The sequence below is a fragment of the Podarcis tiliguerta genome (genome assembly GCF_965153285.1).
Source record: "Podarcis tiliguerta genome assembly, chromosome: 8".
NCBI classification, from domain to species: Eukaryota; Metazoa; Chordata; class Lepidosauria; order Squamata; family Lacertidae; genus Podarcis; species Podarcis tiliguerta.
Window position 1 is genome coordinate 24,107,051 of NC_139541.1, and position 27,550 is coordinate 24,134,600.

Sequence of the window (27,550 nt, forward strand, 5' to 3'; positions counted from 1 at the left end):
TGTGGAATGGTGGTGGTGGGGACTTGGACAGTGTTGATGCTTCTGCACAATGAATGAATGACTCCAGGACTTTTTTCAGCTGGAACTTGACAGAACTTAGTTCCAATACCTCTCAGGTGGGAACCATTACATTCTAAGAGAAGGAGGGGGGTGTTCATGCTGAGTTCCAGGACCACTTTTTCTAGAAAAATAGCACTGAATGAATCCATTTTTGACCCAAGCTCTTTAACCATTGTATAGTGCAGTGTTGGGCAGTCAGAAAGCCAGTCCAGCCACCCTTTCAGTGAAGGCCATTGCTTCTCTTCCAGTGTTGATATCGATGAGTTATGGATGTACGTTAAAAACTTCTGAATGAAGTGAATGAACAAATGAAAAGAGGGTGGGGCAGGGCAGAACCCACCCCTCCGGGCTGTGCCTCCCATCTGCAGGTTGTGAACAACAGTAGCACCTACAAAATTACTTTGATTGGCTCCTAAATTGGCTCCTCACATATAAGGTTAGCACAGATTAGGCACACAAAGCCAGCCACTGCATACAGAGGGGTGAAATCCAGACCGCTGAAGTGCTATCCTTGAGCCTGCAGTCTCTTAAATTGTGTTGCTGCCACCTTGTGACATAAGATCAGTACTCCATCTGTGGAGCACAATCTTCTCTGTGTTGTTTTCATCTGCCTTTATGCTGGTAGTATTAGGGGAGCAGCCATATACCAGTGTGCTCTTAAGAAATGGAGGGCCCTGAATGCTGTCTCTAAAGTTGACATAAAATTAAAAAGCTATTATATCTTTGTCACTGTGAGGACGGCTGAGCTTTAAAATACCTGGAGCTTTGTTTCATGATTAGTAATCTCGCCTAGGCATATAGTAAAGATGACTTGATAATGTTCTAGTGTGTTTTGCCAGCAGTACTGAAGAACCGGTTAGAAACCTGGACCATTAACTTGCCTTTATCTCCATCCAGGGGTCAAGAATTGGTTGTTTAATGTATCTGTTGTGTTAAGGACATTCCTGTTCTATTAGTTCATCAGTTAGGGTATCAAAAGCCAAGCCTAGATCAACAAAGGTTGTGTACAAGGTTTTTTTCTGCCACCTACAGCTTATCTGTGACTTGAATTCTGACAGCTGAAAGAGCTACCTATTGCAAAAGCCTTTCGTAAAAACCATCCTGTTTTACTGTAAGGAGCAATCTACATTTACAGGGTCATTTTTCTTGAGAGTGGGCTGATGCTGCTCTTTAACAACTGTTTAATCATTCATTCTTGGAGTATTCTTTCCATTCCTATATGGCAGGGGTATCCAAAGTGATGGCCTGCAGATGTTGGACTACAACTCCCATCAGCCCCAGCCAGCATTACCAGTAGTAAGAGACGATAGGAGTTGTAACCCAACATAATCTGGAGAGCAGCACATTGGCTACACATTCTATAGGAAGCACTCAGATTTACAGGGTTAATTCCAGCGCTGGTCCTGTTCAATAGACCCTTATCAATCCATTTCATTGTGCCTGCTCTGGATAGGACTTAGTTGGGTACAACCCGCAGTGTTTAAAACAATACCCTACTCTGAGGACTTAAGCAAATCCAAATAACTATCATCCAAAATCTAATGGGGGGTGGGGGGTTGGTTGGTTGTGATCAACACTAGAACTGTAGTGAACCTCCTTGAAATTCATTCTTGATAATATACTGAAGTATTTTTAATATCTTTATTTGTAAGCAGCTTGGATCTTCACAGAAAATTGGGGTATCGTTTTAAGTTTACTTTATTCTTTATAACAGCCCAGTAATCTGCAAGTGGGGCTTGACAGGAAAGACAGAAAGAGGCACTGAGAGCAGAGCTTTTGACAACCAAGCACCCTCCAGATCTTTTGGGCAACAACGTCCCGTCAGTCCCAAACATCACACTAGCTGGGGCTGGTGGAAGCTGTAGCTCAGAAGATCAGGAGGGGCACCTGGTTGGGGAAGTCTGCTTTAGAGAAACAGAGCTTGGAAAGAGATAGATGCATCTACGAAAGCAGCCCATGTTAAGCATCCAAAAGGAAAGTGACTAAAATGACCTTCCTGATTTGGGGATTGTGGTGATGTGCAAGTGTATTCCATTTAACAAATTCACTAATCAAAAATGAGCAAATCAGTGGACAACCCTATTAGTAAGCAATCAGATCACACCAGAGGGCCTTCAAGCCCCTGGATGAATACAGAGCAAGCTGCTGAATTGCTAAGAAGGACATTTTATGTTGATTGCAAAACCAGCCAGTCAGAGGATCCATTGGCTTTTGTCAGAGACATATCCCGGGTTGTGGGGAAATCCAGAACATTGTCTTAGATTTTTCCTGCCACCCAGCAGAAACTCCACTGGGCTATGGCCAGATAGCCTTTTTGTGGTGTTGCTTTATGTGTGGCAGGAGGGGGGGGGGTGAGGAGGTTCTGCCTTCCCAGAGTTACCAAAAAGGATGGGAACCGAAAATGTTCCCAACCTTTTTTCATTCTTTTGGGGGAAGCTGAGACAGAAGAGACGCTACAAATCTCTCGCTCTGTCCCCAGGCTGCCGTGCATGTGGATTTACACATAAATTGTTCTTGGAAGTGACACCCAACTTTGTTCCTCTCTCACAAAGGGGGCATTTTGGGATGAATGTCAGCTCATGGCTTTGCATACCTGATGCTCTCTCCCCTCAGGATGCCTCCTCCATCCAGATGAGACGTTCCGTATTCATTCAGCCCCAGTCCTTTTGTGTAACTGCCCTATGAAATGGTTTGTGACAAGGTATTCATCTTTCCCCTTCGTTTACAGCTTCATTTTAGCCTTGGCAACCTGGCTTAGCAAAAGACAAACCCTTCATTCATTATATCCCTCTCTCTCGGATTGGGGCTTATTGCACTGTTTCTTGGAAACCTCCCTTTCAAGCAGTCCATAATCCTTTCTCCGAAGGAAGCATTAGCTCCAGCTGAGTTAGTTCCCTTTTACAGCTCTGACACAAGTGTATTGGGGGGGGGGGTGTTTTTATACGAGAAAATGAATGCTGGGGTTGTTGGGGGGTTTTTTTGTTGGGTGGGGGAGAGAAAATATCTCATCATGCTGTGTTGTATTTTGTTTCAGAGTTAACTGGGAGTGTGCATTATATTTTCAGGCAAAGTATGTAGGGGCTTGCAAGCTTATAAGAACATAAACGTTGTGATCACACTGATCGTCCTCTAGTCTAGCGTTCCCTTTCCCAGCCAGCAAACTTCCGGACCCTCCAAAGGAGGTCACTGAGAGAGCAGTGGCTGTTCCCAGTACTATACAACTTTTAGAAGACATCTAAAGGCAGCCCTGTATTGGGAAGTGTTTAACGTTTGACGGTTTACTATGTTTTTTATATGTGCTGTAAGCCGCCCAGAGTGGCTGGGGAAACCCAGCCAGATGGGTGGGGTATTATTATTATAATTAATTAATTATTGCTGGGGATTTGGGATTTTCTGACATGGTATTATCCAGCTTGTGTTCCACACACAAAAATCTGACCCCTTGCCATCCTAAATATACTGGGTTCTTTCAACTGTTCCTTACCAAATGTAGGTTCCAGGCTCCAGGCCGATCGCCCTCCTTTGCGAATGCTCCAGTTTTGCCTTAAAATAAGGTGCCCAGAACTGGCCACATTAGATGTGACCTGATATCCAGGTGGAGGAATAAAGTGAGGAGGATTTGGAGGTGGGGCATATGTTACCCTCCTCCTCAATCCCTGACGTTTGTACACTGAAGATGAAGCTTTTAAGCCAGTGATGTGTTTCTTGTGCGTTCAAATGAACGTGTTTAAGAGGTCTTTTTGCAGCTGAGAAACCTGTGCATCCTATGAGGTTTCCTATGGCAGGGTGGATTCTAAATGGGTAAAGGATCTCCTTTCAAGCCATCCCATTTGACACAGGAAGGGTGGGGTGTTAGGGGCAAGGCTGGAATGTGTCCCCTGGAGCCCCTCCCAGCAGGTTCTTTGAATATTTGAGTAGGCCTATTGTTTCCTGTTATCGGCATAAAGAGGGGTTGGAAGCACCAAACACAGAAAAAGATGAGCAGGCCATAATCTCCTCCTCAGACCCAACAAATCCCAGCCTCTGTTTGTCTTTTGCACCTATCCCGTTGCAAAACCTTCCTATTTGCTTGCCCTGATTGCTCACTTTCAGGAAACGGGGCAGCCTTGTGACAGATCTTGATTGGATTACCTCCAGACTGTCAATATTTTGCTGGAGGAATTCAATTGCATGCCAAAATTTAAGTTTGCACAGTTAAAGTGGATTAAAGCGCTCTGGTGCAACAAATCCGCTTTCAAAATACCCACACTTTTTGTTGTTAGGAAAGTGACAGGGGAAAGGATTCTAAAAACATATAAATGTTTGATTTATGGGAATGCTCAAAAAGCATTCTCATCATCTGAAGGAGCTCCTGCTCCAATCTATCCAGCTATGTCACAGACAGGATTTATTTTATTTTTTAAAAAATACTTTCAGGCCACTTTTCCAAGCAATTCCTGAAAGCTGCTTATGACAACAACTCCCCCCCCCACAACCCCCCCGCCCCCCCAGAATTAGGAATACGAAAGATTAAAACCTCAAGCAACTCATCTGATCCAATCTGCTCACAAGGAAGCCAAGAACACATCGCCACTGTACAAGCAACAATATATATCACTTCTGGAAGACCAGTTGAGGAAGATGTCATTGAGGCCTCCTGAAAAGCCTGCAGCCTGGGCAATGGCTCAGAGCAGGTTAGAAGGAAGAGAATAACTCCAACCCTTCAAAAGTAGGCAGGGTGTGTGTGTGCTCTGCATGAAATCAGACCCTCCAAGCTTCAACCACCTGTGATATGTATGCCCTGGTAATGGGTACAACAGCCTTGGAAAGAGATCCTGTTTGCAGTTTCGAAAAACCTTTCAAGTGCCCAAAGCCTGCCATGTCTATTTAAATCAACAAATTGGTGGAGGAGAGGGATATCAGTGAGTACAAGCCATGATGGCTATTCTCTGCCTCCACATTCAGAAGCAGCAACGCTTCTGAATGCCAGTGCTGGAAACCACAGGAGGAGAGAGGGCTCTTATGCTCACGTCCTCCTTGCTGCTTTCCCTTGGAGGCATTTGGTTGGCCACTGTGAGAACAGGATACCAGACTAGATGGGCCATTGGCCTGATCCAGCAGGCTCTTTTTCCATTCTGATGTTCTAAATTGGTTCTGGAGACAAACGAAGTTGTTGTTTTTTAATCTAGCTTAGTCTTTTTTTTTTTTAATGTACCTAGTTATTACTCTCATTAACAGGATTTGGTTTTGACAGTCTGCCAGGCTCAAGAACAATCAGTTCCAGGGAATCCTTGTGCAAACCTAAGGAGTCAGCAAGCAGAATGCCTCCTGGGTGATTTCAGAGTTCCTGCCTTGCATCATCACCACTGCTGTGCAGTATACATGTGTGTGGAACACCCCCCCCCCCCCCTTTGCTTGCAAGCCAGATCCATTTGTAGCCACGGGCCCTTTGCCATGCAGTTCTGCATGTACAGGAAAATAGATCTTCATCTTTGTAAACCTCTGCAGCAGTCGCTGCCGCCGCCTCTGCCTCTGCTAGTCATGCTTACAATGCCTGGAACAGAACTTTATTCTACTTGCTGAGCTATTTCTTGATACGGTTTTGCATCCCGATAACCCACATGGCCCTGTGTCAAAAGAATATCGAATACTTTCTTCTTGCTTCCTGAACTGTTGGCAAAGCAGAGGGCTGTGGCATCGTCTGTTCTCTGTACGTTCCTTACAATATGCTAGTTATAATCTACAAAGCCCACAGTGGCTAAGGCATAAAATACCTTTCATTAGCTCTCATTCCAAGCTCCCACACGGGGGCTAATTCAATGGCCACCTGTGCCTCTGTTTCAGAGCAGAGAGCAAATGGAGAGAAGTTGTGCTTTGTGACTACTTAACACCCCCCCCCCCAATAAAACTCTTCCATGCCATGGACTCTTTGAATGTCTTTCTGGACCCCCTCTTTGGCTTGTCAGAAATGAGGCCAAATCTGATACATATTTGCAGGAAATGTGCACATGCTAACTTGTGTGACAGTACTTTTCATCAATTATTATGCCTATTTGTTTTGAAAGTTCATTGGGTTTATCGAGGGGGGTTAATTGATATCTTACACTTTTATGTAACCTGAACTTACATTTTTAATTATTATTTTTTAAGTGGGCTATAAATTTTGGCGGGGTGCTGGGGTTAGCCAAAACTTGCCATCCTGCAGCTGCAGCACGTACGACCTTGGAAAATGGCAGTCCAGCCTTTGAGGTCCTTAATAGTCCCTGCTGTTGGTGACCCTTTCTCAATTGCAGGGGAAATGACAAAATAACTGCTTTGTTTGCAGGCGTAATTACGTGCCGCTCAGCCCCAGCTCTTTCCTCGGGTCTCTGAGTCAGGGCGACGGTGTGCAATTCCAGCTCTGATTGCCATCTTGATCTTCTTAACAGGATGCGACACACCGGAGACAGACAGACTTAATTGCAGTGCTGAGGCTGCTCCTGCACCAGACAGCCAGAAAAACCTGTGAGGCCATAGAGAGACTTAGGTTTCATTGGGAGGTCCCTGCATCCACGCAGAAGGCCTGCAAAGACATGGAAGGCAGGGGGCGGCAGGCTCTCCCTATTCAAGAGGGGGCAGTTGGGGGCAGCTCGGCTTGGCAGGTAGCCTGGAACCCTTCCAAGAATTTCAGCCCCGTCTATCTGCCCCCTCCCCCACACCTCTCACACAACATTAGTTTTCCCACTCACACAAGACACTCAGATTTCTCTTGAGGCCAATGATGGCTGCATTGCATGGTAGACCTTTGTCTCTCCTCGTCCCCCTAAAAACCAGATCCACCAATCAGACTCTTTGGAGCCCATTTTCAGTCTCTGGTAGACAATCTGCTGGAAGCCTAAACGCTCATATGCACCCAATGGGCAGTCAGGCACAGCCCATGTCTTCACTCTGCAGTGGAGTCATAGAATCATAGTTGGAAGAGACCATGAGGGTCAACCCCCTGCAATGCAGGAACCTTTTGCCCAATGTGGGGCTCAAACCCACAACCATGAGATTAAGGGCCTTGTTCTCTACCCGATGGAGCTATCTTCCTTCATAGAGAAAGCCTAGGCAGGGCTTCTGGGCTCCACACCCATTTTTGAACCCCTTTGCCCTGACGGTTCACGTTCATGAGTTCTTCAGGACACAGCAAGAGAAAGCAGCATCTGGCATCGTCCCCCCCCCCCATTCTCTGTTCTTCTTACAAAGAGAAAAGGAAAGTAGGGACGGGATGTCCCGTCCAGAAGGCACATGCCAACATCCCTGAGCCAATGGCTGCCTCTGTGTGATGGGTGGCGGCAAACTGACCTCCCAGTTCCAGGTAACTGCAGGGTAAAGTCAACACAACTGTTTGTAGAGCATTTGACACAGAACAAATGCCAGGGTCAGCTGGCTAATAATCTGCCTGGCAGAAGCTGTGACCTTTGGACATCTGACGTGCAGGATACAGACGGAAGTTTGGTGAGAGTTAGCAGCCCAGCAGGCCTCTGAGCAAACGGCATTGGGAAACGTTGCATGTGGGGGGGGGGGTGGATAGTCACCAGCAGGGGCTGAGATGGCTAATGCAGAAGCCAGAAAGAGAGAGAGAGCTGAGGACATTGGGGGCAATGGGACTCAGCAGGATGCCAAGCTTCCCCCACCCCCACAAGCCTGATTCCCCTCTGAGCGCAGCTAATCCAGAATGTGACTGCTGCCCTCAGCTCACAGCATCCTGTTCCCTCACTTTGCCTAATGGTACCAGTGATTTTGTACAGCTGTTTCTATAAAGGACTTGTAAAGTTTCTTTTTCTTTTATTTTATTTTTTACCAATCACCAAAACATAAACAGTGAAACCCCCCCAGGCGGCTGATACATTGGTATACAATATTCAATAATATACATATTCAATAATAACATATTCAAATCAACCATATGTACACTCCTCTATACCTTAACACTCCTCCTCCTACAAGGTTTATTTAACTTTTAACATTTTAATTGCTCCAAATTGTTCAAACCTACTCAAATAATTCAATATCTTCTCAAACATCTGGTTTGAGAAGATATTGTAAAGTTTCTTATGAAGTGTGGACCTCCATGTTGCATACGCTCCAACAGTGAACACAGGGACATCCTATTCAATAATAACAGCAGCAGCAGCTGGTGGTGGGGTTCTATTTATACCTTGCCCATCTGACTGGGTTGCCCCAGCTACTCTGGGTGGCTTCCAACATATGTAAAAACATAATAAAACATTAAACAATTAAAAAAAACTTCCCTTTGTAGGGCTGCCTTCAGATATCTTTGAAAGGTTGTAGAGATATTTATCTGCTTGGCTTGACAGTTGCATAGCTCCACACCTTCCAACATTTTTCTCATGAAAATAAGCACATCATAAGGTAAAGTAGGGGATGCGGGTGGCGCTGTGGGTTAAACCACAGAGCCTAGGACTTGCCGATCAGAAGGTCGGCAGTTTGAATCCCCGCAACGGGGTGAGCTCCCGTTGCTCGGTCCCTGCTCCTGCCAACCTAGCAGTTCGAAGCACGTCAAAGTGCAAGTAGATAAATAGGTACCACTCCGGCAGGAAGGTAAACGGCGTTTCTGTGCGCTGCTCTGGTTCGCTAGAAGCGGCTTCGTCATGCTGGCCACATGACCCGGAAGCTGTATGCCGGCTCCCTTGGCCAATAAAGCGAGATGAGCGCCGCAACCCCAGAATCGGCCATGACTGGACCTAATGGTCTGGGGTATCTTTTCAAGATAAAGTGGGACATTCCGGGATCAAATCTGAAACTGGGACGGCTTCTGTAAATCAGGGACTGTCCCTAGAAAATAGGGACACTTGGAGGGTCTGCATGTTGAACTGGAGCAGAACTGCATCACTGACTTCCCAGCAGGAATATCACTGCCACCGACCAGGGAAAGGGAGGGGCAAGACTGCAAAGAGGCTGGCACAGGGTTAGGGGTGCAGCAGGAGAAGCTTGGGACTCAACCCTTCCTTACTTGGGAGAGCTACAGGTAACATGAATGGAGGCCATCTGTCTCTCTCAAATGCTGGTGGAGAAGAACTGGCTTTTGCTCAGAGACAGAGGTCACTGTGTGTATAAGTTGTTGAAACCTAATTACCACTGAAGTGGATGGAAGCATTGCCTTGGCAGGACAACATTCACCGCCACCGCCACCTCCTCCTCCAGAAGGAAGTCCCAATTTCCTTGCATCCTCCTTCAGGATGTGGATCTGGCTTGTCCACCTTGGTTGTCGAAGCCCAAGGAAGTGATTATGATCTAGTGCTTCAGCCCACAGCTGCTGTCACCCTGGGCTAGTCATTAAGGCTGGCTGTTTCAGAGGCAAATGTCAAGAAATGGGGAATCGGGAAACACAATATCCACCTCTTAACTTTCCTTCCACTGGAGAGATTTACAGCATTTTCCTGCTCCCCACCACCAGCACTCTCTGATTTAACGGTGCCTTGGTTTTGCTGCTATTGGTCTCCTCAAGCAGCTGTTGCTTTTGCTCTTTGATAGCTGTGAATGAATGAGTGTTCCAGGCCTGTACCAAATAAATGTTGAGGACTAAGGATGGTCTTCCCCCACATAAATGGGAAAGTGGCCTCCAGAATTTGGGTTGCAATACCAGTCCCTAGCAGTGTGTTTCCAGGTAGGGTTAGGCAAAACGGGGGGGGGGGGGTGAAGTTTGGGAGGTTGCCCAGGTTGTTTTCAGAGAAGGGGGTCTTCTGTTTGCCCTAGTATTATCTCCCATAGTAGGAGCTCAAGGGACCAGACTTGATTCTCCCCCCTCCACCCAACAAGCCAGTGAGTCAGGTTACACTGGCTGAATGAGGAAACATACCAGAAGAATAAGAAATCAAGATAACAAACTTTTTATAAAAGAATGGTAATGGTTTATTGAATATTTACAAATTATAAACAGATAAAAGCATTAGCAGGATTCATGTAATAACCTGCAGTTTTATAAGAGTATATATTTACAGTAGATAAATAAAGGAGCATGTTACGGTAGTTTTTTGGGGGGGGGTTCCTTCTTTTTTCTCTGGAAAAAAATTGTGCCAACAAAAAAGGAATGGCAAGACAAACTGTTAGAGTATATTGAACTGGCTAGATTGTTGTTGTTTTGTCGTTCAGTCGTGTCCGACTCTTCGTGACCCCATGGACCAGAGCATGCCAGGCACTCCTGTCTTCCACTGCCACCCGGAGTTTGGTCAGGTTCATGTTTGTAGCTTCGAGAACAGTGTCCAACCATCTCCTCCTCTGTCGTCTCCTTCTCCTTGTGCCCTCCATCTTTCCCAACATCAGGGTCTTTTCCAGTGAGTCTTCTCTTCTCATGAGATGGCTAGATTAACAGGGGCAATTAGAGATCACACTAGACAAAGAGTTTCAAAAAGCGGGAAAATGCAGAGAATACTTCACAAAACAGTGCCCTAAAATACATATCTGGACTTGTTTCAATTAATGTCTGCAGGAGACTTTGTGGATATTTAAGTTATAATTAGAAAAATATTAATAATTAATCATAATGGAAACAGCTTGTAAGAAGTAAATAAGGAGGCCAGATACAGGATAAAGGAAGTCGTTTATTTGGTTGTTTGTATTGTTGTATGTTATGTTTATTGTCTTTCTGCATTGGGGGGTTTATGTTATGTTGTAAATAAATTTTCCGATATTTTTTTTTTAAAATGAGCAAGTTAAATGAACTTGGATATGCAGAAAATATTTTTAAAATTAATTTAAGGAACCGCAGAAAGCGGGGAAGGAAGTCAAAATTTGGAAATGTTAAATTAATTGTAAAACTAATGAACTTGAAAAATATAAATAAATTTTTAAAAGAGTGAGGGTTTGAACCCTGGTCTCCTTAGTCCTGGTCTCCAACACCCTAAGCAGCACCACAGAAAAATGAAGCAAATGTTAGAAAGACGCCATAAGTGTCTCAGACAATGGAAATGCAACTCAACAGGTATTGTTGCCCTGGGGTAGGCACTCGTTGTAGAACTGCAAAGAACCTGATTGGAATCATGGGTGTAGCCAGCAGGGGGGCAGCTGCCCCCCCCCCCCATCAAGCAAATAAATAAAAATACTTAACAAACTGGGGTTCTTCCTCACCACCACCAACTTAAATCCTGGCTATGTCCATGATTGGAGTTGTTCACTTCGTTTTCCAAATTCCCCAACAACCAGCAGAATACAAAGGAGATGCAAAATGGACTAGACCAGATAGCAGGGGAATTCTGGTCCAGTCAATATAACTCTCAAGCGGTATTTTGGCTTTGCCCTCTCTCTCCTTCATTGCTGCATGAGTGCAGGTGGAGATCATGTGTGTTTATTGTTTTATTTTGATGTTTCAATTGTTCGTTCTTCTTGAATTATTTTAATGGGGTATTTTAATGGGGAAAACAGGATATTCTTAAAAGGAGAAAACAAATATATAAATGCACTTTACTACTATTACCTATTATTAAACACATTTTCTAAATCATCATCATCAACAACAACAAAGTTAATCTGGCGATCCAATCAAGGCCAGTACAGAAGACCATGCCAAATCCTAGCCAAGACACTGACACACCCTGGGTCCTTCGGTCAATTTGTTTAAGCAGCAACCCAGCAGAGAACCACAAACTCAAGGCTGCAACTGGAACTAATCCATCAAATTATTGGCATACCAAGCTGGAGGGAGAAATCCAATTCAGTTTGCATTTAAAGGCGAGCCTTCCAGACCTGCACTTTCTGAAACAATATGAACATTGAAACTCATCAGTCCTCAAAATCTGCACGTCTCTGAATTTTGCAATGAAACTGGTGCTCAGATCCCTGTTGGACTGGAGGCCATGTGGTTGGCCCTGGGTCAACCATTCTCAATTTTTTTTTCTTTGGGCCACACTTTCAGAATTAAAAATTGCTTGCGCCACACCAGTTCTTATTTTTTTTTATAAGAAATACATTGGAAAACAAAGATGAACAACTAGCAGTGCTTGATTTATAACTTAAAACACTACTTATAATGTGATAATGGGGCATCCAGAAAATATAAAACAATGTATCATTCCCAAAATATATTTATGAACGAGCCTCTTACATTAAGTATGCACACTAACTCAATGAGATGTGTGAGCTTGCTTTTGCCAGGTAATCTCATTTACATTAGGTCTAATATGAGGCAAACAAACTCTCGTCTCATCAACACAAAGAAGCCTTTATCCTTTCTGATCTTGGTACTCTGCTACACTGAAATGCTTAAATGTTTCTTTGTCCTTGAATCTTCCTGCCACACCAGTGTGGTGTGCCACACCTTTTGAGAACTACTGCCCTAGGTGGTGCTGTGACTGGCAGGAGTCCTAGGATGGGCTGCCAGCCCTGAGGTGCCTAGGAAGGTGCTGTGCATGTGACTGGGCAGCTGACAGCAGCCGAGAGAAAGAGAGAGACAGAGGGAGAGAGGATAAGAAGAAGAAGAAGAAGAAGAAGAGGAGGAGGAGGAGGAGGAGGAGGAGGAGAAGGAGGAGGAGGAGGAGGAAGAGGAGTAGTTTGGATTTGATATCCCGCTTTAATAATAATAATAATAATAAATAATCTTTACTTATCACTACCCTAAGGAGTCTCCCCCACAACAAACACTCTGTGAGGTGAGTGGGGCTGAGAGACTTCAGAGAAGTATGATTGGCCCAAGGTCACCCAGCAGCTGCAGGTGGAGGAGCGGGGAAGCGAACCCGGTTCACCAGATTATGGGTCCACTGCTCTTAACCACTACACCACACTGGCTCCTGAAGCTGCTACCTGAATACTCTTTCCAATGGCAAAATGGGCCTGGCCTGGGGAAGAGCTTTGCCTGGGCAGAGCGTGTGGAGGGGGCAATAGGTGGAGGGGCATATTCAGCCTCTCTGGACCGGAGACGTTACCCATCCCTCGTGTAGCTCCTTAGTCATTCCAGAGGCTGACAGCAACTTTCTGCTGAGCTCTGCCAACTTCATCCTCTTGGCAGGTTACATAATGAAATGAAAGATAATGAGCAGCAACATCCACTTAGTTGGGTGTCTCCCTTCCTCCTTCCTTTCCATCCCATTTCGAACTTAATTGTTCAATTAGCCCTGCTTGAGTGCTGGGCATTATAACCACATAGCAAGCACAGAAAGGGTTAAGGTCCTAACTGGTTTGAGTCTGGCAGGGCATTCATTCATTCATTCATTCATTCATATCATTTTTATTGGAAGTTTTGAAATTATAAGACAAATGTACAGAAGGAAAACAGCTTTCTGTTTTCCTGAATCTGGCAGAAGACTTCTGAGTGTTAAAGTGGTTTGGTGATTTTACTTATTTATTTAAAAAAGCATTTCCCCAGAACTTAACTGGAGATGCAGTGATGACTCCTTGTCTGCATCCACGATCAATGGAAACCACAATGTTGCAAATAAGTCACTTGTTCTGGGGAACCTCAGTCAGTAAAGCATGAGAGTCTCAGGATTCTGGGTTCAAGACCCATGTTGGGCAAAGGATTCCTGCAATGCAGGTGGTTGGACTAGATGATCCTCCCAGTCCCTTCTATTATTCTTTAAACTGGCTTTGAGCATCCTGGCATGAGGTAGATTTCTGCTGAAGAGTAGGCAAAGTTTCCTGAAGGCAAGAACCACAGACCATGGGGTGGTGGTGTAGGACCCTAAAAAGCCCAATGCATTCAGAAAAGCTACGTTTATATTCTGATACTCTGCTTTTAGACAAACCTAGACAGCATCTTAAAAAGCAGAGACATCACCTTGCCAACAAAGGTTCATATAGTTAAAGCTATGGTTTTCCCAGTAGTGATGTTTAGAAGAGAGAGCTGGACCATAAAGAAGGCTGATCGCCAAAGAATTGATGCTTTTGAATTATGGTGCTGGAGGAGACTCTTGAGAGTCCCATGGACTGCAAGAAGACCAAACCTATCCGTTCTTAAGGAAATCAGCCCTGATTGCTCACTGGAAGGACAGATCGTGAAGCTGAGACTCCAATACTTTGGCCACCTCATGAGAAGAGAAGACTCCCTGGAAAAGACCCTGATGTTGGGAAAGATGGAGGGCACAAGGAGAAGGGGACGACAGAGGACAAGATGGTTGGATAGTGTTCTCGAAGCTACCAGCATGAGTTTGACCAAACTGCGGGGGCAGTGGAAGACAGGAGTGCCTGGCGTGCTCTGGTCCATGGGGTCATGAAGAGTCGGACACGACTAAACGACTAAACAACAACAACACTCTGCTTTTGAAGGTGCTTTCTGCAAGGACAAGCTTCATTTCACCATGCAGAGAAAGAACAACATGCAAGCTTGCTGATGGACTTAGCTAGAACAGAGGAAGTGGTTATCAGGACAGAGGAATCCGGGCAAAAGGGCAAGTCTGGGATGCTGGAAAAGTACTGAGTTGATATGAAGATGCAGGTACAGTACAGCCTAGTACTGTTTTGGGAAAACAGGATGACACCTCAGGTGTCCAGCAGAAGGGAGAAACTGAAACCAGTACACAAGGAACACAGTACAGCGGGGGGGGGGGGGGACGGATTACTAAGAGTTGCGGTCAGACATGGTTTCGTTAGACAGGACAAGCACCTGTTTCGGGTGAACAAAACAGGACAGGACAGGAGATGAGTTAACATATCAGGATGTGAGGAAAGAGGATCTTGCTCACTTTCACGTAGCCTTTGCAAATGTCAGAAATAGGTAGCACCCCTCGTGGGGGGGGGGTGATGCCCATCTATTTAAAGATGCTGGAGACTTTGCATCACAACTTACATATTTCTGGAGGGGTGGCGTTGACAATTTTTAGTGGATAAAGGGAGCCAAGAGAATGTCTTCTCCACTCCAGAACGACCTCTCCCAGGGTTGAATGCCCATTATCCAGAGAGCCCGTGTCGTTTTTCTACTTTGTTTGTTATTACTATACAGCGCACTTGTTTGACTTAGTGCCTCTAACCTTTGGCATCTTGTTTTTGTATCGGGGATGATTCTTTATTATAATAAACTCTTTTTATAACCTGTTTCTGGTCTCTTGTGGTTACAGTTGCCTAAGCGACGTGAGAGCTGCTCTCTCGCTGAGCCCAGCCTGGCAGAACCACGGAAGGAGCTTTTGGCAAGCAAATGCCACAAAAACTGCCTATAAGTTATCCCCTTTACCTCCTTAAATGCCCACGGTGGACTGCGGAGAGGGGTGGGGGCCTTGTCAGAGAAGTTGGGCAACCACCTCAAACAGGGATGTGATTACAGTGCTATTTTTCCAGAAAAAGAGGTACTGGAACTCACCGTGAACATGTGTGGGATGCGTGACACACAAGCACATGCGCACAGAGGCACTGGGTAGAGTTTCTTCCCCCATGGAGGAGGCGGTGGGTCCCATTTTCCCCTTAGGTACTGATCCTGTGCTCCCTGCCCCATGTGTGCTGGGAGATTCCCCCTCTGTGCAGCAGAATCTGAGCCACTCCCTGCCCCCCCCCCCCATTCAGCTGTTGCAAAAAGTGCATTAAAGGGTGGGGGCAAGCCACATCCGCTGCCCTAAAGGCGGCTGAGGTCAGGCTGTAATCTCCATTCGTTTAGTCTAGTTTTATTTTATTTCTGGGGCAAGATGACTTTACAGGAGGAGCGCAAGCTATAAATACTTGTGGGGTCGTAAGTAAGCCGGAGAAGTGCTCCCCAGACCACAGCGGACTCATGAAAACGCTCCTTGTCGAAGGAACAAGTGCAGACTTGAACAAATATATGGGAGAATGTGTAAAAATAAATCTGACAAACAGACCGGGCAGAGAGTCCTGATGGAAACCTGAGCCCAGGAACATGCTGTGCCGCTCAGTCTCTCTCTCTCTTTCTGTCGAAAAGGCTCTCAGTCTCCTTGCGTGGATTTCCACTGATTCATGCTTTTCGCTGCCCAGTCTGACCTGCAGCGTCACACTGTGGGGGTGTAGCAGCTCGTGAAAGTTGAGCCACCAGTTCCTGCTGCTGCTGCGCTGCTGCTGCTGCTGCTGCTGACTCAAGCATCCATTCCCTTCGCTGTGTCTTAAAAGGGCAACGGAATCTGCGCTGCAAGTCACTGCTTCTGTCATTTAATAAGAATCATCTTTCTCTCAGTTAAAGTGATCATGCCAAAGCAGGCTCACAGCGGCTAAGCAGATGTCTTTTCTGGTATGCCCAAAAGCTGAACATAGCGAAGCAGAAGCGGAGGCAACATGACTCCCTTCACTCATAATGTTTGATATTTCATTTTGCTCCTTTGTTATTTTGTTGGAAGCCGCCCAGAGCAGCTGTGTTAACCCAGTCAGATAGGTAGGGTATAAAAATAAACAAATTATTATATCATGATCCTCAGGAGAACTGGATAGCTTGGTTGGTTAGAGCGTGGGACTGATAACACCAAGGTTGCAGGTTCGATCCCTGTTTGGGGCAGTTGATAAATGTATATAATGTATATAAATGAAGAGATAAGCCGGCACATGCTTAGCACATGCTGTGGGAGGGTCCTCATTCTTTTGGCCACAATGCATTGAGCATCCTATGCTGCAATTCAGCAGATGTCATGCTTGCAGGAAGACTCTGGTCATGCCTAGACTGGGTAGGTTGCCTTGGGCATGTTTTCTTTTAGATAAATGGGCAAAACCGGAAAATGGGGAGCTGCCTCTCTCCTCTTCTGCGGTTACACTGATGATGCCTTACTCGTTTGAGGGCGCCAACCCACCTGTCCTTTCCCCATCTTTTGCTCTGGTTGTGGTTTGTGGGCATTGCAAAGCACAATTTAAAAATGGCCGGTGCCAACAATTCTAAGTTGAGATGGGGAGAAAAGGATAATTTATGTACCGGAGCTCAGGCTTCCTCTTTGTCCCTGCTGACTGAAGGAGCAGAGTTGAAATTCAGAAGATAGCTGTAATCTGATCAAATACGGGGAATCTGCAAAGAACTTCCAGGTCACTCTGGGAGGTCCCCACAGCACAGCCATGTTTCAGGAGCTCAGCTCTATGTTTCTCAAGGTTAGTCCAGTGTGAGAATTTCTGCAGAGATTCTTTGTCCCTTTCCCTCTGCTCACCCACCCATAGGAGGAGTCCTAGGACTGCATAGGACCTGGAGGGGTGGTGTTCACAGCAGTCAGCTGAGGCACCGCAAGAAATCCAGAGGCATTTCACAACACCCTGCAAACACAACCTCTGCGTGACCTGTTTACCAACCAGGATGGGAGATTAGATTTGAACTGATGACAGATATCAGAATATTTGTTCAAGTGAAAATATAAAAAAGAGAAAGAGAGAGAGACAAAGAGAAACGACAACAGAGCCTGACACAATTTCTTGCCCGTGTCTCAAAGGCTCCTGCTCCAGAACATGACATCACTGGTCCTTCCGCATGGGCTGAATGATGCAACCTCAAGGAATGGGGCAGAAGCTGTTTACCCAGGAGGGTGTGAGCACCTCCCTGGCTGATGAACAACTCGTGAAATTAGATGACATAATTCTCAACATCCAGCTCCGGCTGTCACTTGAGCAAAGCCGCTCTCCTAGGGCAGGGAGAGTTGTCACAGGTAGAGGCGATCCACCTGGGACTGGAGCTGTGTATGGCTGTGGGAGCATTGCACAGATTCCATTTTTCTCTGTGGGCTTTCGTCTGCACAAGAGCTCTCAAGAGTATTCAGTGAGACCCACTGAAAAGAACGCACCCAAGTTAGCCGTGTCCATTAACTTTGGTGTGTCTACTCTTGAGAAGGCCTACAAGTTTAAGTGTAACTGCAAACCTGAGGTTTATTGCGAGCATGTAAGATGTTATTTGTTCACCTGTGGGCATGCAACTTTCATAATAATAATAATAATAATAATAATAGATTAGCACAATAGTGAACTTACACCCAAGCCAACCTATGTTTCAGAGTGGGCCAAATGGGTTTTTAATCTAGCCGTTTCAAAACTAGAGAAATAAGGTTGTGTTTGCACCTTATCCCCACCAGGTAGAGAACCAACATCCTACCTAGGAGACCCTCGCCAGGGCAAACCACAGGCAGGCAGGCAGAGAGGGCACCTCTTCCCCCAGAACACTGCTCACAGTGCGGGTCTGCCAGCGAATGAGGCACCATGGAGCTACCCAAACAGAACAGGGAAAACTGAAAGAGAAAAAGGAAGGAGAAAGGGTTGGGAGGGGAGAGCAAGTGAGGGAGTCAAGTGACTCACCGGTTGCAAAACCAGGAGAGCTGTATGAGTGTCCTTTGAATCACTTCCTCCCCAGCAGCAGCCAGTCGCTCTGGCAATTTGCTGTGGCTGGGAGCCAAGCGTTGCAGTTATTCAGCCGGTCGAGGGTTTCCAAGGAAAAGGAGCATCTGCAACCCAGAATGCTTGTTACATCAGGTAGGGCAGGCTCCAGCCTTGGAGTTTGCATACAGTCAGCCAGGCCTCTTCTGTTGACATGCTCACGCGAGGACACGGTGTCCATTTTTCACAGGAGGCTGGCTCATTTATAGTCAGCCAGGCTTCTGGGGCACCAGGGTGGCATTGGGAAGTGGCTGTCCTTGGTCTGTGGTGGAGGAAAGCCTTTGTTACCCACCAGCCCCTAGGAGCCACAGACCTGGAGAGAGGGGCCAGTTCCCATTTTCCTCGAAGGGCCCCCCAAGGCAATTTGAGAGGGGCTCATAAAACTCAGACCCAGTGGCGTAGCGTGGGGGGTGCAGGGGGGGCCAGCCGCACCGGGCGCAACATCTGGGGGTTAGGGTTAGGGGGCGCAAATCCACGGGTTAGGGGGCGCAAATTACTTGCCTTGCCCCGGGTGCTGACAACCCACGCTACGCCACTGCTCAGACCCGACAACCTGAAGGGCCACAGAACCCTGAACTCTTTCCTGAAAACTTCAAAAGTTTTTAAATGCACTGTACACACAACCCACAAATCCAAACACCACCAATCATTATCTAAATTAAAAGGCAAGTGTTGCAAACATTGCATTTGTAAAGTATCCCAGGGATGAGATAAAAGCTAAATGTGGATTTTAACGGGACAAGAAGAAGAGAGGGTGCAAAGCGTGAAGATGCCAATCAAGACAAAGCCTTTGTCTTCCAGTAGTCATTTCGGCAGCCGTTGCCAGGCTTAGAACCATTTCTGAGTCAGTCATCTGTTTTCCTGGACAGTTCAGCTGCAATTAAGGAAGGAGCAGCAGGGATTTTGCAACGAGTTATTTGTTCGACAGAACCCAACGTTTCTTGATAATATATTTCTAACATATATGCAAACAATCTGCAAAGCACCAACAATAACACACTGTCAGTTTGTAACGTAATGTCAAGGCTTTTGTGGTTTGCATCTTTTCAAGTCATTTCCTTTCACGTTCATGGAAATCTGTCTCCAGGGCTTCTTCCAAGCTATTGCTACTTCCAGGTAAGATTCCACCACACAAAGGCAAACTGAGATTGCGCAATGAAAGTCGATTTGGAGCTCTTGTGCAACAAGCCCATTTCCCTCCCAAAGTGTGACTTTTTGCAATAAGAAAAATGATGGGGGGTGGGGTGGGGTGGAAATGCAGTAGAAAGTGCTTGACACTGTGAGATAGTTTCTGCCTCTTGCGTACATAAAAGGGTTAAGCTAAGCAAGCAGATCTAGTAAGCCCCCTAGTTATGAACTCATTCCCCTGGGAGAGACTTAAAGCATTAATTTGCATTCTTTGTTTCTCTCAGGTTAGCCTGCTCCTTTCTCCTGGAAGAATTAAGATTTAGGAGCAGGTGCTGTGGGCTTTCCACATGGCAAATCTTCCCAGCTGGAAGACTCACCCAGCCTGCTTTTCTTTCATTAGCACGAATATTTCACCTTTTGTTCCTGAGTTTAAATTTACCGTATTTTTCGCTCTATAAGACACACTTTTCCCCTCCTAAAAAGTAAGGGGAAATGTGTGTGTGTCTTACGGAGCGAATGCAGGCTGCATGGCTATCCCAGAAGCCAGAACAGCGAGAGGGATTGCTGCGCAGCGCTCCCTCTTGCTGTTCTAGCTTCTGGCTTAGCTGCGCAAAGCCTCTTCAGGGCACGGGGAACCTTCATCCCACTGCCCCAAGAAGGCTTCGCATGGCTATCCCAGGCTTTTGCGGGAGGTGGGGGAAGGGACAGAGGGGCTGCCCTCTGTCCCTTCCCCCACCTCCCAGAAAAGCCCACAAGAGCCACGCTCCCTTTAAAGAGCCCCTTTCCTTGGGAAAACACACAATCCTCGCAGCTCGTGAAAGGGAGCGCTGAGCAGAGCCTGGGATGCATACAGACTCTGCTCAGCGCTCCCTTTAAATAATTTTTTCCCCTTGCATTCCCCTTCTAAAAACTAGGTGCGTCTTATGGTGCGTCTTATGGTCAGGTGCATCTTATGGAGCGAAAAATACGGTAATTATTTTCTCTTTCGGAACCTCCATTTTGAATCCTCCTGCCAACTGGATGGAGAGATTTGTTTAAAAAGCCTTGTTTCTGGGACTTCAAATGTTTTGAGTATAATGTCCTTTACTTCTTTATGCAGTTCATTTTTTTTTAGCATAAGCTTTTTGTGGAGGGAACGCATGTTAAAAAGGTGGATGCAATTCAGGCCTCACTGCCACTGCCCAGGTTTAAAACCGCTTGGGGCAGCCAGCCATTCTGCAGCTCAGCAAAAGGGAGAGAAAGAAAGCAGGCAATTCCCCATCCGTTTCTTTCTCACAACAAACACAACCTCATGTTACGTCTTTGCAACCAAAACAGGGTGAAAGTTCCATAAGCAGATCCTCATAAACTTGTGCAAACAAATCAGGATGCATGCTCAACTAACAGGTTGCCTGGAAGCAACCTTTGGCTCCAATCCTGTGGCCACCTGGGAGGGCATCCTAGGAGCTATTAAATATACTAGATCTCTCTCCCCAGATTTAGAGAGCTTGGAGATCCAAGGTCAGTGCCCCTTGCCTGGTCACTGAAGCTGTTTCCACAGCCCTGACCCTACTGGCTTCCAGCTTCCTACGCTGGCAGGGCCCTAAGAAAGGTTGTTGGTGTGGTTTGGGAAGGGTGTCTGGCAGGTGGGAGGGAGAGGGAGGACCAGGAAAAGCCTTAGAGCAAAAGGATGCAACACTATCGCCATCAATCCTCCTACCTGTCGCTAAACCTAGGAGATGTTTGTGTCCACTAAAGAGCTGGTGTAAAAGGGGTGTCCCCAAAGACATTCCTAACTAACTCGCCCTGATGTCTCCCACAAACTGGCCATTCTGAGCTGTGGTCCAGCGATGCCTAACCAAGCAATGCCCTGCCTTCTGCTGCTGCATCCCTCATACTGCCCTGCGTTTGGGATGCTAATGTCAAGGAGTGTGGGTTCGGGGCAAGTTTGGGGGCAAGGAGTGCTCTTGAAGAGTCCTGGCTACATCAACTTCCTTCACTGGCTTTCAAGGGCTGGGAGTCAGATTTATTCTTCCCCCTGAAGGGTTCACATGCACTGGAAACTGGTGTGGAGGTTTCTTTCTTTCTTTTTCTGTGTTTTCCATCAGTGGCATGCCCTGGACAGTGGCAATTTTCTCATCCTCCTTCCCTAGGAGCCCTGGTCCAGGGAGCAGTCTGGGATCTTGATCACAGTCAAAGCAACATTGTTTTATCTGTTGTGTCGATGGATATTAAACCATTTGCTCCATCCTTCCCCCCACCCCCAAGCCAATTGCACAGGTCACTGATCACGGGTGGGGCTGTGTACTGAACACCCTGCCTTTTGTTCGCTAATGATATGCTGTTTGTGTGCTCTGTTTGATCACGTGGTCTCTGTTTCTTGAACATCTTGTCACACGGGCCTACGCTGGCTGGGAGCTGAAAGTGTTTTCAGATCCCAGAGCTCCCTCCCCCTCTCCCCCCACCCCTTTCCTTGTATTCATGCCTCACCTGGCCTAGAGATTGCATGAGACACCTAAACAGACGGGTTGGTGGAGTTTGCCTTAACTCTTTGCTGAGCTCTAAAGGCTTCTTCCTTTGCACGGATGTTGTACGTGCAAGTTTAAAATGAAGGATGCTGCCTGCAGGATCCATTTCTCATTTTGACATGAATATGCTTTGCACATCATACCTGCAGAGCTGTTACCAAAAATGACATTTTCCTAGCACTCAGAGCACAATATTAGAATATATTTGAGGCAAGGGCACATGAAAGGGAGAAGGGCTTTGACATTGTGGAAAGTGTGCTTTTGCAGCTTCTTCCTCTGCAAGAAGATTAAAGCAGCTGTGGAAATGTCTGCAGAGAGGTTGACTAGCACTTTTGGGAAATAAGCAAAAAGTCATCTGAGCATTTTGCAATTACATGCATGCAGTTTTCTGGGTGCTGTTGCCTTTTGAAGCTTAAGGATTTGAATAGGCAGGGTCTGAGCTTGGCTGTGCATTTATGTTTTCTGTGTTCTTTTCGGAGATTACGAAGTTATTTTTGCCTTTTGCACAACCACACATACGCACGCACACACACACACACACACATATAGCTTTTAAATTTGTCATACATCTCTCTTTAAACTTTGACTTCCTGCCTTCCCTTCCCTGCTGTTATTAATCCCATCCTGTCTACATACTGCATTTCACCTAACACATATTCTTTTATTTCAAATATTATCATTTTTCTTCCGCTGTTCTTATTTAAAATCCTGCTTGCTATTTCATCTGGTTATGATATTTTTTCAGATATTCCAAAAGGTGCTTCCATTTTTCCATAAATAGTCTGTCATGTTGGTTTCTTACTTTTGCTGTTAGCTTTTTGCCAGTTCAGTGGAACCGCAGCTTCCAACAACATACCCTCCAACAATTCTCCGATGAAAATAGGAATGTCCCATTCCATAAGGATACTTTTACTATTTATACCCCACACATCTTACTGGGTTGCTCCAGCCACTCTGGGCAGCTTCCAACATATATAAAAACATAATAAAACTTTAAACATTTTTAAAAAACAAAACAAAACACTTCCCAATACCACATTGCCTTCAGACGACTCGGGGGTCACATAACTCCATTCCCTCCAACATTTCCCCAGTGAAAATAGGGAAAATCCTAAGGAAAAGTGGGACATTCCAGGATCAAATCAGAAAGTGGGATGGCTTCTCTGAATCAGGGACGTCCCTGGAAAATAGGGAAACTTGGAGGGTCTGCAACAACTTTTCATTGGGATAATGCATCAGCCCCAAAACGATTCCCTATCCTAGTTTAGTTCTATGCAACTGTAGCTTTAAGCAGATGTAAACTCTGTATCGGTTACACACTGACATTTTGCTTAAAGCAGAGGTGTCCAAACTTTTTCCAAAGAGGGCCAGATTTGATGAAGTGAACATGTGTGAGGGCCAACCAACTGCCACAGGAGCCGGATTAAAACAAACAGCAGGCTGGATTAGGCTCCGGGCCGGACTTTGGACATGCCTGGCTTAAAAGCACAGGTCAGTTCTGTGTCCAGGGCAGCTGTCTACCAGCTCCATCTGATACACTGGCTGAGACCCTGCCTGCCCACAGACTGTCTCACCAGAGTAGTGCATGCTCTGGTTATCTCCCACTTGGACTGCTGCAATGGACTCTACATGGGGCTACCTTTGATCAGCACCCCGTTTTGCTTTGAGACCCGCAGACCTGCAGCCCAGTTTAAATCAGTTGAGATTATTATTATTATTGTCTCACCATTCTGCCTGCATTGGGCTCTCAAGACAGAACGCCTAAATATAATTAAAATGGTACCCAGTCCCTCTTTATTCACAACAGCAGCCGTTCCCCTAAATGCCATGGTGTCTCACTGGGCAAGGAGCCACCTTCTAGAAGGAGCCAGCATTCGTCAGCCCTTGAGGATTGCCTGATAATAATCCGCACTGGAGTTCCTTCAAAGGCAGCATTTAAAAAAGCAAAGTGTGCTTCCGCCCTTGGAAAGAGGCTGCTGCCAACTTCAAGGCTCAGCGAGGTCCACGCCGCGTGGAGGCGGCAGCCGTGGCAGCAAGGCTGGCTCATCACCTCTTCCAGCACCAAACTCAATTCAAAGAGCTCAGGTGCCTCCAATGGCGCCCTGCTAATTACAGCTCTCTCCCTCTCTCTTTTTGGTTAGCCACAGAAGACATGTACTTCACTTAAATTTACTTATGAGGGGGAATGAAAATGAAGGAACCTGATTGTTTTTAATTAGGGGATAATGAGTCACACATCTTGAATGGGCGAGAGCTTATGTAATGACAGGTGCACATTAGTGGATTTCATTTGAGAGTTTACCCTGCAGAAGGCGCTTGCATAATTGCTTCCTGGGGGTGGCGGGGGGGGGGGGGTGGCGGCGGTGGTGAAGGTGCATTATCTGCTTATAGGCCACACACAGAGTAAACTCATGTGCAGTAAACACACACACACACACACACAATGCTGCAGGGGGTGATTTAAGGTTTCTGTCCCTTACCTGAGCAGGGAACTTCTGAGAACTGATAAAATGTCCATTTCATGGTACGGGGTGGAGTTTCTTTGCAGATGCCTTGTTCACAGTTTCCTCACCCTTCTGTTATCTTTGGAGCTGCCAATATAAATAAGACACACTGGCTAAGCTTGCTAAAGCTCCAGTGTTGTAACAAATAACAGATTAAAATCTGCTGACCTCAAAGCAATTCCTCCAAGGCCCTTCCTGGCATATTCCATGTCTAGCGCTGTTCTCAGGCTTCCACAGTGCAAAACCTCTCAGATCCCCTGCTGGAAGCGAAATCCTAGAAAGGGCTTCAGCCCATGGGGAGAGCATGCAGAAGGTCCCAGGACCTCCTGCCAAAAAATATTTTTTTTAAAAAATATATACATGCCATATTTGTTTAAGGCCTGGTTAACTACAATAACAATTCCCCCACTGCCACCTTTTTTGTACAGTGGTACCTCTGGTTACGTACTTAATTTGTTCCGGAGGTCCGTTCTTAACCTGAAACTGTTCTTAACCCGAGGTACTATGTCTGGGTTAGCGGAGTCTGTAACCCGAAGTGTTTGTAACCTGAGGTGTTTATACCCAAGGTACCACTGTAATGTACAAAATATCTTTGTTTTGTTTTCTGCATGGGTACTATTTCCTGTTTCTTCCTTTTTGTGTCTTATCTTACTATGTCCCCTTGTAATTTTGTATTTGTTTTATTTTTCAATAAAGAAAATAAAAAAGTGAACCTTGGGAGGAGGAGCAGGGGAAACAGAGGATTGCTGTGGAACGCAATAGCTAGAGGAGTCATGATTCTCTGATGATAGCTTAGCAGAGTCATATCCAAACTTGTGTTTCACATATTAATTCAACATTGAATCAGGCCAGTCAAAAGTATCAAGCGCTTGCTCTCCTCTCAAGCTTCCCACTTGGAGGTCACCAAGGGCACAGGATTCTTTTTCCAAAACACCAGCAGCCGCCCCCACCCCCTCTCCCTCTCATATCAATATTCTAGCCTTCATGGATGCCATAAAGTCTGAAGCTGCCTGGCTATTGCCTAATGATTGCTGAGATCCCAGAAGCTGGAGGTTGTGGGAAGGTGGGGGCTGTCAATTTTCCAGCTGTCAGATTTCCCTCTGGGCCTTTATAGCTCCTTCCTTGCCCCGTCTCACCACCCACTACAGAAGCAGACTGAATTTGATGAAAGAGTCAGAAGAACCTTTGCAAAACTTGCTCTGCTCTTTTGCATAACCAGCAAAACGGATGGGATCACAGTCTGTTTCTGAGCCCATTTTAAAGTGCTGGTTCGAACCAAGAAGAAGAGTTTGGATTTGATATCCTGCTTTATCACTACCCGAAGGAGTCTCAAAGTGGCTAACATTCTCCTTTCCCTTCCTCCCCCACAACAAACACTCTGTGAGGTGAGTGAGGCTCAGAGACCTCAGAGAGAAGTGTGACTAGCCCAAGGTCACCCAGCAGCTGCATGTGGAGGAGCGGGGAAGCAAACCTGGTTCACCAGATTACGAGTCCACTACTCTTAACCACTACACCACACTGGCTCTCTAAGGGGCACAGGAGCAAAATGTGGGGGGGGGACCCCAGGTCCAATGCCATGCTCCCTCTCTCTACCCACCCATCTGACTAGGTTGTCCCAGCCATTCTGGGCAGCTTCCAACATAAATAAAAACATTAAACATTTAAACTCCCCTATCTAGGGCTGCCCTCAGATGTCTTCTATAGGTTGTATAGTTACATATCTTCTTGGCTTGGGGGGTTGCATTACTCCGTACCCTCCAACATTTATCCGATGAAATTAGGGACATCCTAAGGAAAAGTGGGGCATTCTGGGATCAAATCAGAAACAGGGACACCTTCTGTAAATCTGGAACTGTCCCTGGAAAATAGGGGCACTTGGAGGGGCTGGAGCAGCCCTCTCCCCTCCTCTGGCTTCCAGCCATCCTTGGCTTTTGCTTCGGACTCCAGTCCTAACTAAATGGGGCTAGCCGAGATTCTCTCTCTCTCCTGAACGCCACCCCCACCAAAACACAGCTATTCATTTCACCAGGAAAAATGGGGTGGGGGCCACACAATGTGGCCAATTGTTCCCAGCAGCCCCATTCAGTGCAATGTTTACTTATTTCGGTCTGCAACCAAACAGGAAGCCAGAGGTCAGCGATGCCTTCTCTGCTGGGAGCAAAGGGTTCCTATTTCTGCCTTTTCTCTCTGTGTGTGTTGTTGTTGTTTTAAATCCTGCTATTCACCTCTGGCCAAGATTCCTCCCCCTGCAAGAGACATCAGACTGGGCCCCGTCCCCACCCCCTTCCACCCCCACCACCTCTTCTGGCTTTGTTTGTCTTTCTAAGAAGTCAGCTGAGGTGTCAGGTAGTAGATTAATGCTCTGGCAGCCCTTCCAAGCGGGTCAGGGTGCACTGCTTGCTTGCCTGCCTGCCCGCCCTGGAGTCTGAGCTCTTTTGGCACATAAAAACAGGATTAGGGGCCTGTTTCTCCAGCTGTGGCAAGTGGGGAGGGGGCTGGAGAAGACCCCATATAGAACTCCCTCCAACGCCTGCAACAGGTGACCTAATGTCCCCACTTGGGGAAAAAAGCCATTCAAACTGCAAAGCTGGAGAAAGGCAACTACAGTTTCCCAAAGGGTTTTTTGGTGGAAGCAAGGAAGGGGACGTGATATGAGGAGATTAGAAAGCAAATCTCAACCATCTTTCCCCCTTGATTAAATGCTTTCCTAGAAGCAATTTCAGCCAGTCGTTTTTCCAGTCAACTAAACAAAGTGAAGGGACGCGGGTGGCGCTGTGGGTTAAACCACAGAGCCTAGAACTTGCCAATCAGAAGGTCGGTGGTTCGAATCCCCGCGACAGGGTGAGCTCCCGTTGCTGGGTCCTGTCAACCTGGAAGTTCAAAAGCACGTCAAAGTGCAGGTAGATAAATAGGTACCGGTCCGGCAGGAAGGTAAACGGCGTTTTCGTGCACTGCTCTGGTTCGCCAGAAGTGGCTTAGTCATGCTGGCCACATGACCCAGAAGCTGTACGCCGGCTCCCTCAGCCAATAAAGCAAGATGAGCGCCGCAACCCCAGAGTTGTCCATGACTGGACCTAATGGTCAGGGGTCTCTTTACCTTAAACAAAGTGAAAACTCATGGATGGCTAT

The 27,550-nt window shown here is 46.4% G+C and overlaps 1 long non-coding RNA gene across 1 annotated transcript in view; it reads left to right on the forward strand.

The window, feature by feature from the left end:
- The window catches only part of LOC310682978, a 152,211-nt gene that overhangs the window by 24,045 nt on the left and 100,616 nt on the right, over window positions 1-27,550 (forward strand). The window lies entirely within an intron of this gene.